Source organism: Pseudophryne corroboree, unplaced genomic scaffold (genome assembly GCF_028390025.1).
Source record: "Pseudophryne corroboree isolate aPseCor3 unplaced genomic scaffold, aPseCor3.hap2 scaffold_478, whole genome shotgun sequence".
Taxonomy (NCBI): Eukaryota; Metazoa; Chordata; class Amphibia; order Anura; family Myobatrachidae; genus Pseudophryne; species Pseudophryne corroboree.
Window position 1 is genome coordinate 127,872 of NW_026970090.1, and position 11,343 is coordinate 139,214.

At 34.9% G+C, this 11,343-nt stretch overlaps 1 non-coding gene across 1 annotated transcript; it reads right to left on the reverse strand.

The window, feature by feature from the left end:
- Window positions 1-3,493: 3,493 nt before the first annotated feature.
- TRNAS-ACU (transfer RNA serine (anticodon ACU)) lies at window positions 3,494-3,567 on the reverse strand. The gene has a single exon. It is a non-coding gene; the product is annotated as a tRNA-Ser (tRNA).
- Window positions 3,568-11,343: the final 7,776 nt, after the last annotated feature.

Consider the following 11,343-nt stretch of genomic DNA (forward strand, 5'->3'; position numbering starts at 1 on the left):
TTGGGATTAAACCACCAACCTTTTGGTTAGTAGCCGGACACACTAACCGATTGCGCCACAGAGACACTTCCCAAAAAGTACATACTGACAAAGGCTAATAAGCATACATCTAGAACGTTTCCTAGAAAAACTTTAAAAAGTCAATAATCTGGAGAGTTTTTGTAAAATGTTTCTTCCATCAACCAACGAAGAAACACATTGGTACTTTCCCATGATGAGTGAGTGCTTCAGGATCTCTTGCACTTACATGTGCAGCAGAGTACTGCAATGGAAGCATGCTGGGCCCATAACCCAGAGGTAGGCAGATTGAAACTATCCTTTGCTATATGCATTTTTTTTTGTTAATTTAAGTAATCAAAACTGGGATTGATATTTTTGCTCTTTTATTTTTACTTGAAGTACAATAACTTTTACCATTTTAATTTGTTTGAATAGTATATTGACAGTATAGTTTTCTTTAAAAAATCCACTTAATTTTCTTTACCCTATTATTAAAAGGGTAATTGACAAAAACAAACTACATTGTCACCAGAAGAGCAATACAAAATGTACAAGTGATATATTAAAATCATCTTTCCAGCTTGAATTTCAATGATGCATTGGGGCAACGATTTTGTGAGAAACATCTTCACCCTTAAATAAAGATTTTCTTAATTCCTTACCTGTGTGCTAATTAGATATCACCTTGTTTTCACATTAAACAAACTTCCACATGAGAAAGCAGCAAGGATGCAGTGGCGTTAATGTTTCCTGGTGTCAACCTGTATTATTTCAGTAGAAATTGAAATGAGGATGCATCTTGCTGCCTTTCCAATGAAGCAAGTTTAATTTAGTAATAGGTGAAAAACCATCCCTACAAAGGTGTTAATCAGAGACTTGGCTTTGTGGACACTTTTCAGAGAACAAATTTGTTAGCATAAAAATAAAGTCAGAAAATGAAGAGCTGTTTAATCACTCAATTGGATTTTTTTTGCCAGCATATTTCTTTTTCTCTGCAACCCACTGCTAAATTGTGCTTCCTATCTGTTTTTATAAAATCACTGAATCAAATCTAACTCTGATTACATCAGAGAAGGCCAGGTACCCTACACCATAACAGGGAGTTTGAAATTTTGACTTGTCTACTTAAAGATCACCAAAATCTGATAACAAGGTCAATTACGTGCCTGGGTGGGATTGAACCACCAACCTTTTGGTTAATAGCCGTGCACACTAACTGATTGCGCCACAAAGACACTTTGCAAAAGGACATACTGACAAAGGCTAATAAGCATTCATCTAAAACGTTTCCTAGAAAAACTTTAAAAAGTCAATAATCTGGAGAGTTTTTGTAAAATGTTTCTTCCATCAACCAACGAAGAAACACATTGGTACTTTCCCATGATGAGTGAGTGCTTCAGGATCTCTTGCACTTACATGTGCAGCAGAGTACAGCAATGGAAGCATGCTGGGCCCAAAACCCAGCGGTAGGCAGATTGAAACTATCCTTTGCTATATGCATTTTTTTTTGTTCATTTAAGTAATCAAAACTGGGATTGATATTTTTGCTCTTTTATTTTTACTTAAAGTACAATAACTTTTACCATTTTAATTTGTTTTAATAGTATATTGACAGTATTGTTTTCTTTCAAAAATCCACTTAATTTTCTTTACCCTATTATTAAAATGGTAATTGACAAAAACAAACTACATTGTCACCAGAAGAGCAATACAAAATGTACAAGTGATATATTAAAATCATCTTTCCAGCTTGAATTTCAATGATGCATTGGGGCAACGATTTTGTGAGCAACATCTTCACCCTTAAATAAAGATTTTCTTAATTCCTTACCTGTGTGCTAATTAGATATCACCTTGTTTTCACATTAAACAGACTTCCACATGAGAAAGCAGCAAGGATACAGTGGCGTTAATGTTTCCTGGTGTCAACCTGTATTATTTCAGTAGACATTGAATTGAGGATGCATCTTGCTGCCTTTCCAATGAAGCAAGTTTAATTTAGTAATAGGTGAAAAACCATCCCTACAAAGGTGTTAATCAGAGACTTGGCTTTGTGGACACTTTTCAAAGAACAAATTTGTTAGCATAAAAATAAAGCCAGAAAATGAAGAGCTGTTTAATCACTCAATTGGATTTTTTTTGCCAGCATATTTCTTTTTCTCTGCAACCCACTGCTAAATTGTGCTTCCTAGCTGTTTTTATAAAATCACTGAGTCAAATCTAACTACATCAGAGAAGGCCAGGTACCCTACAGCATAATAGGGGGTTTGAAATTTTGACTTGTCTACTTAAAGATCACCAAAATCTGATAACAAGGTCAATTACGTCCCTGGTTGGGATTGAACCACCAACCTTTTGGTTAGTAGCCGGACACACTAACCGATTGCGCCACAGAGACACTTTGCAAAAAGTACATACTGACAAAGTCTAATAAGCATACATCTAGAATGTTTCCTAGAAAAACTTTAAAAAGTCAATAATCTGGAGAGTTTTTGTAAGATGTTTCTTCCATCAACCAATGAAGAAACACATTGGTACTTTCCCATGATGAGTGAGTGCTTCAGGATCTCTTGCACTTACATGTGCAGCAGAGTACTGCAATGGAAGCATGCTGGGCCCATAACCCAGAGGTAGGCAGATTGAAACTATCCTTTGCTATATGCATTTTTTTTGTTAATTTAAGTAATCAAAACTGGGATTGATATTTTTGCTCTTTTATTTTTACTTGAAGTACAATAACTTTTACCATTTTAATTTGTTTGAAAAGTATATTGACAGTATAGTTTTCTTTAAAAAATCCACTTAATTTTCTTTACCCTATTATTAAAAGGGTAATTGACAAAAACAAACTACATTGTCACCAGAAGAGCAATACAAAATGTACAAGTGATATATTAAAATCATCTTTCCAGCTTGAATTTCAATGATGCATTGGGGCAACGATTTTGTGAGAAACATCTTTACCCTTAAATAAAGGTTTTCTTAATTCCTTACCTGTGTGCTAATTAGATATCACCTTGTTTTCACATTAAACAAACTTCCACATGTGAAAGCAGCAAGGATGCAGTGGCGTTAATGTTTCCTGGTGTCAACCTGTATTATTTCAGTAGAAATTGAAATGAGGATGCATCTTGCTGCCTTTCCAATGAAGCAAGTTTAATTTAGTAATAGGTGAAAAACCATCCCTACAAAGGTGTTAATCAGAGACTTGGCTTTGTGGACACTTTTCAGAGAACAAATTTGTTAGCATAAAAATAAAGCCAGAAAATGAAGAGCTGTTTAATCACTCAATTGGATTTTTTTTGCCAGCATATTTCTTTTTCTCTGCAACCCACTGCTAAATAGTGCTTCCTAGCTGTTTTTATAAAATCACTGAATCAAATCTAACTCTGATTACATCAGAGAAGGCCAGGTACCCTACACCATAACAGGGGGTTTGAAATTTTGACTTGTCTACTTAAAGATCACCAAAATCTGATAACAAGGTCAATTACGTCCCTGGGTGGGATTGAACCACCAACTTTTTGGTTAGTAGCCAAACACACTAACCGATTGCGCCACAGAGACACTTTGTAAAAAGTACATACTGACAAAGGCTAATAAGCATACATCTAGAACGTTTCCTAGAAAAACTTTAAAAAGTCAATAATCTGGAGAGTTTTTGTAAGATGTTTCTTCCATCAACCAACGAAGAAACACATTGGTACTTTCCCATGATGACTGAGTGCTTCAGGATCTCTTGCACTTACATGTGCAGCAGAGTACTGCAATGGAAGCATGCTGGGCCCATAACCCAGAGGTAGGCAGATTGAAACTATCCTTTGCTATATGCATTTTTTTTTGTTAATTTAAGTAATCAAAACTGGGATTGATATTTTTGCTCTTTTATTTTTACTTAAAGTACAATAACTTTTACCATTTTAATTTGTTTTAATAGTATATTGACAGTATAGTTTTCTTTAAAAAATCCACTTAATTTTCTTTACCCTATTATTAAAAGGGTAATTGACAAAAACAAACTACATTGTCACCAGAAGAGCAATACAAAATGTTCAAGTGATATATTAAAATCATCTTTCCAGCTTGAATTTCAATGATGCATTGGGGCAACGATTTTGTGAGAAACATCTTCACCCTTAAATAAAGATTTTCTTAATTCCTTACCTGTGTGCTAATTAGATATCACCTTGTTTTCACATTAAACAGACTTCTACATGAGAAAGCAGCAAGGATGCAGTGGCGTTAATGTTTCCTGGTGTCAACCTGTATTATTTCAGTAGACATTGAAATGAGGATGCATCTTGCTGCCTTTCCAATGAAGCAAGTTTAATTTAGTAATAGGTGAAAAACCATCCCTACAAAGGTGTTAATCAGAGACTTGGCTTTGTGGACACTTTTCAGAGAACAAATTTGTTAGCATAAAAATAAAGCCAGAAAATGAAGAGCTGTTTAATCACTCAATTGGATTTTTTTTGCCAGCATATTTCTTTTTCTCTACAACCCACTGCTAAATTGTGCTTCCTAGCTGTTTTTATAAAATCAATGATTCAAATCTAACTCTGATTACATCAGAGAAGGCCAGGTACCCTACACCATAATAGGGGGTTTGAAATTTTGACTTGTCTACTTAAAGATCACCAAAATCTGATAACAAGGTCAATTACGTCCCTGGGTTGGATTGAACCACCAACCTTTTGGTTAGTAGCCGGACACACTAACCGATTGCGCCACAGAGACACTTTGCAAAAGGTACTTACTGACAAAGGCTAATAAGCATACATCTAGAACGTTTCCTAGAAAAACTTTAAAAAGTCAATAATCTGGAGAGTTTTTGTAAGATGTTTCTTCCATCAACCAACGAAGAAACACATTGGTACTTTCCCATGATGACTGAGTGCTTCAGGATCTCTTGCACTTACATGTGCAGCAGAGTACTGCAATGGAAGCATGCTGGGCCCATAACCCAGAGGTAGGCAGATTGAAACTATCCTTTGCTATATGCATTTTTTTTTGTTAATTTAAGTAATCAAAACTGGGATTGATATTTTTGCTCTTTTATTTTTACTTGAAGTACAATAACTTTTACCATTTTAATTTGTTTGAATAGTATATTGACAGTATAGTTTTCTTTAAAAAATCCACTTAATTTTCTTTACCCTATTATTAAAAGGGTAATTGACAAAAACAAACTACATTGTCACCAGAAGAGCAATACAAAATGTACAAGTGATATATTAAAATCATCTTTCCAGCTTGAATTTCAATGATGCATTGGGGCAACGATTTTGTGAGAAACATCTTCACCCTTAAATAAAGATTTTCTTAATTCCTTACCTGTGTGCTAATTAGATATCACCTTGTTTTCACATTAAACAGACTTCTACATGAGAAAGCAGCAAGGATGCAGTGGCGTTAATGTTTCCTGGTGTCAACCTGTATTATTTCAGTAGACATTGAAATGAGGATGCATCTTGCTGCCTTTCCAATGAAGCAAGTTTAATTTAGTAATAGGTGAAAAACCATCCCTACAAAGGTGTTAATCAGAGACTTGGCTTTGTGGACACTTTTCAGAGAACAAATTTGTTAGCATAAAAATAAAGCCAGAAAATGAAGAGCTATTTAATCACTCAATTGGATTTTTTTGCCAGCATATTTCTTTTTCTCTGCAACCCACTGCTAAATTGTGCTTTCTAGCTGTTTTTATAAAATCAATGAATCAAATCTAATTACATCAGAGAAGGCCAGGTACCCTACACCATAACAGGGGGTTTGAAATTTTGACTTGTCTACTTAAAGATCACCAAAATCTTATAACAAGGTCAATTACGTCCCTGGTTGGGATTGAACCACCAACCTTTTGGTTAGTAGCCGGACACACTAGCTGATTGCGCTACAGAGACACTTTGCAAAAAGTCCATACTGACAAAGGCTAATAAGCATACATCTAGAACGTTTCCTAGAAAAACTTTAAAAAGTCAATAATCTGGAGAGTTTTTGTAAGATGTTTCTTCCATCAACCAACGAAGAAACACATTGGTACTTTCCCATGATGAGTGAGTGCTTCAGGATCTCTTGCACTTACATGTGCAGCAGAGTACTGCAATGGAAGCATGCTGGGCCCATAACCCAGAGGTAGGCAGATTGAAACTATCCTTTGCTATATGCATTTTTTTTTGTTAATTTAAGTAATCAAAACTGGGATTGATATTTTTGCTCTTTTATTTTTACTTGAAGTACAATAACTTTTACCATTTTAATTTGTTTGAATAGTATATTGACAGTATAGTTTTCTTTAAAAAATCCACTTAATTTTCTTTACCCTATTATTAAAAGGGTAATTGACAAAAACAAACTACATTGTCACCAGAAGAGCAATACAAAATGTACAAGTGATATATTAAAATCATCTTTCCAGCTTGAATTTCAATGATGCATTGGGGCAACGATTTTGTGAGAAACATCTTCACCCTTAAATAAAGATTTTCTTAATTCCTTACCTGTGTGCTAATTAGATATCACCTTGTTTTCACATTAAACAAACTTCCACATGAGAAAGCAGCAAGGATGCAGTGGCGTTAATGTTTCCTGGTGTCAACCTGTATTATTTCAGTAGAAATTGAAATGAGGATGCATCTTGCTGCCTTTCCAATGAAGCAAGTTTAATTTAGTAATAGGTGAAAAACCATCCCTACAAAGGTGTTAATCAGAGACTTGGCTTTGTGGACACTTTTCAGAGAACAAATTTGTTAGCATAAAAATAAAGCCAGAAAATGAAGAGCTGTTTAATCACTCAATTGGATTTTTTTTGCCAGCATATTTCTTTGTCTCTGCAACCCACTGCTAAATTGTGCTTCCTATCTGTTTTTATAAAATCACTGAATCAAATCTAACTCTGATTACATCAGAGAAGGCCAGGTACCCTACACCATAACAGGGGGTTTGAAATTTTGACTTGTCTACTTAAAGATCACCAAAATCTGATAACAAGGTCAATTACGTCCCTGGGTGGGATTGAACCACCAACCTTTTGTTAGTAGCCAGACACACTAACCGATTGCGCCACAGAGACACTTTGTAAAAAGTACTTACTGACAAAGGCTAATAAGCATACATCTAGAACGTTTCCTAGAAAAACTTTAAAAAGTCAATAATCTGGAGAGTTTTTGTAAGATGTTTCTTCCATCAACCAACGAAGAAACACATTGGTACTTTCCCATGATGACTGAGTGCTTCAGGATCTCTTGCACTTACATGTGCAGCAGAGTACTGCAATGGAAGCATGCTGGGCCCATAACCCAGAGGTAGGCAGATTGAAACTATCCTTTGCTATATGCATTTTTTTTTGTTCATTTAAGTAATCAAAACTGGGATTGATATTTTTGCTCTTTTATTTTTACTTAAAGTACAATAACTTTTACCATTTTAATTTGTTTTAATAGTATATTGACAGTATAGTTTTCTTTAAAAAATCCACTTAATTTTCTTTACCCTATTATTAAAAGGGTAATTGACAAAAACAAACTACATTGTCACCAGAAGAGCAATACAAAATGTACAAGTGATATATTAAAATCATCTTTCCAGCTTGAATTTCAATGATGCATTGGGGCAACGATTTTGTGAGAAACATCTTCACCCTTAAATAAAGATTTTCTTAATTCCTTACCTGTGTGCTAATTAGATATCACCTTGTTTTCACATTAAACAGACTTCTACATGAGAAAGCAGCAAGGATGCAGTGGCGTTAATGTTTCCTGGTGTCAACCTGTATTATTTCAGTAGACATTGAAATGAGGATGCATCTTGCTGCCTTTCCAATGAAGCAAGTTTAATTTAGTAATAGGTGAAAAACCATCCCTACAAAGGTGTTAATCAGAGACTTGGCTTTGTGGACACTTTTCAGAGAACAAATTTGTTAGCATAAAAATAAAGCCAGAAAATGAAGAGCTGTTTAATCACTCAATTGGATTTTTTTTTGCCAGCATATTTCTTTTTCTCTGCAACCCACTGCTAAATTGTGCTTCCTAGCTGTTTTTATAAAATCACTGAATCAAATCTAACTCTGATTACATCAGAGAAGGCCAGGTACCCTACACCAGAACAGGGGGATTTGAAATTTTGACTTGTCTACTTAAAGATCACCAAAATCTGATAACAAGGTCAATTACGTCCCTGGGTGGGATTGAACCACCAACCTTTTGGTTAATAGCCGTGCACACTAACTGATTGCGCCACAAAGACACTTTGCAAAAGTACATACTGACAAAGGCTAATAAGCATTCATCTAAAACGTTTCCTAGAAAAACTTTAAAAAGTCAATAATCTGGAGAGTTTTTGTAAAATGTTTCTTCCATCAACCAACGAAGAAACACATTGGTACTTTCCCATGATGAGTGAGTGCTTCAGGATCTCTTGCACTTACATGTGCAGCAGAGTACAGCAATGGAAGCATGCTGGGCCCAAAACCCAGCGGTAGGCAGATTGAAACTATCCTTTGCTATATGCATTTTTTTTTGTTCATTTAAGTAATCAAAACTGGGATTGATATTTTTGCTCTTTTATTTTTACTTAAAGTACAATAACTTTTACCATTTTAATTTGTTTTAATAGTATATTGACAGTATTGTTTTCTTTCAAAAATCCACTTAATTTTCTTTACCCTATTATTAAAATGGTAATTGACAAAAACAAACTACATTGTCACCAGAAGAGCAATACAAAATGTACAAGTGATATATTAAAATCATCTTTCCAGCTTGAATTTCAATGATGCATTGGGGCAACGATTTTGTGAGCAACATCTTCACCCTTAAATAAAGATTTTCTTAATTCCTTACCTGTGTGCTAATTAGATATCACCTTGTTTTCACATTAAACAGACTTCCACATGAGAAAGCAGCAAGGATACAGTGGCGTTAATGTTTCCTGGTGTCAACCTGTATTATTTCAGTAGACATTGAATTGAGGATGCATCTTGCTGCCTTTCCAATGAAGCAAGTTTAATTTAGTAATAGGTGAAAAACCATCCCTACAAAGGTGTTAATCAGAGACTTGGCTTTGTGGACACTTTTCAAAGAACAAATTTGTTAGCATAAAAATAAAGCCAGAAAATGAAGAGCTGTTTAATCACTCAATTGGATTTTTTTTGCCAGCATATTTCTTTTTCTCTGCAACCCACTGCTAAATTGTGCTTCCTAGCTGTTTTTATAAAATCACTGAGTCAAATCTAACTACATCAGAGAAGGCCAGGTACCCTACAGCATAACAGGGGGTTTGAAATTTTGACTTGTCTACTTAAAGATCACCAAAATCTGATAACAAGGTCAATTACGTCCCTGGTTGGGATTGAACCACCAACCTTTTGGTTAGTAGCCGGACACACTAACCGATTGCGCCACAGAGACACTTTGCAAAAAGTACATACTGACAAAGTCTAATAAGCATACATCTAGAACGTTTCCTAGAAAAACTTTAAAAAGTCAATAATCTGGAGAGTTTTTGTAAGATGTTTCTTCCATCAACCAATGAAGAAACACATTGGTACTTTCCCATGATGAGTGAGTGCTTCAGGATCTCTTGCACTTACATGTGCAGCAGAGTACTGCAATGGAAGCATGCTGGGCCCATAACCCAGAGGTAGGCAGATTGAAACTATCCTTTGCTATATGCATTTTTTTTGTTAATTTAAGTAATCAAAACTGGGATTGATATTTTTGCTCTTTTATTTTTACTTGAAGTACAATAACTTTTACCATTTTAATTTGTTTGAATAGTATATTGACAGTATAGTTTTCTTTAAAAAATCCACTTAATTTTCTTTACCCTATTATTAAAAGGGTAATTGACAAAAACAAACTACATTGTCACCAGAAGAGCAATACAAAATGTACAAGTGATATATTAAAATCATTTTTCCAGCTTGAATTTCAATGATGCATTGGGGCAACGATTTTGTGAGAAACATCTTTACCCTTAAATAAAGGTTTTCTTAATTCCTTACCTGTGTGCTAATTAGATATCACCTTGTTTTCACATTAAACAAACTTCCACATGTGAAAGCAGCAAGGATGCAGTGGCGTTAATGTTTCCTGGTGTCAACCTGTATTATTTCAGTAGAAATTGAAATGAGGATGCATCTTGCTGCCTTTCCAATGAAGCAAGTTTAATTTAGTAATAGGTGAAAAACCATCCCTACAAAGGTGTTAATCAGAGACTTGGCTTTGTGGACACTTTTCAGAGAACAAATTTGTTAGCATAAAAATAAAGCCAGAAAATGAAGAGCTGTTTAATCACTCAATTGGATTTTTTTTGCCAGCATATTTCTTTTTCTCTGCAACCCACTGCTAAATAGTGCTTCCTAGCTGTTTTTATAAAATCACTGAATCAAATCTAACTCTGATTACATCAGAGAAGGCCAGGTACCCTACACCATAACAGGGGGTTTGAAATTTTGACTTGTCTACTTAAAGATCACCAAAATCTGATAACAAGGTCAATTACGTGCCTGGGTGGGATTGAACCACCAACCTTTTGGTTAATAGCCGTGCACACTAACTGATTGCGCCACAAAGACACTTTGCAAAAGTACATACTGACAAAGGCTAATAAGCATTCATCTAAAACGTTTCCTAGAAAAACTTTAAAAAGTCAATAATCTGGAGAGTTTTTGTAAAATGTTTCTTCCATCAACCAACGAAGAAACACATTGGTACTTTCCCATGATGAGTGAGTGCTTCAGGATCTCTTGCACTTACATGTGCAGCAGAGTACAGCAATGGAAGCATGCTGGGCCCAAAACCCAGCGGTAGGCAGATTGAAACTATCCTTTGCTATATGCATTTTTTTTTGTTCATTTAAGTAATCAAAACTGGGATTGATATTTTTGCTCTTTTATTTTTACTTAAAGTACAATAACTTTTACCATTTTAATTTGTTTTAATAGTATATTGACAGTATTGTTTTCTTTCAAAAATCCACTTAATTTTCTTTACCCTATTATTAAAATGGTAATTGACAAAAACAAACTACATTGTCACCAGAAGAGCAATACAAAATGTACAAGTGATATATTAAAATCATCTTTCCAGCTTGAATTTCAATGATGCATTGGGGCAACGATTTTGTGAGCAACATCTTCACCCTTAAATAAAGATTTTCTTAATTCCTTACCTGTGTGCTAATTAGATATCACCTTGTTTTCACATTAAACTGTTACGATTCCTGTACTCCAGACTGGAGAAGATCTTATGGCAGAGATCTGAGTACAGGAATGAAATACAGGTTGTGGGAGCTGGAGAGCCTAGTAACCCCTGGCGCCCTAACTCCGTTGTCTCGCCCGTGTTA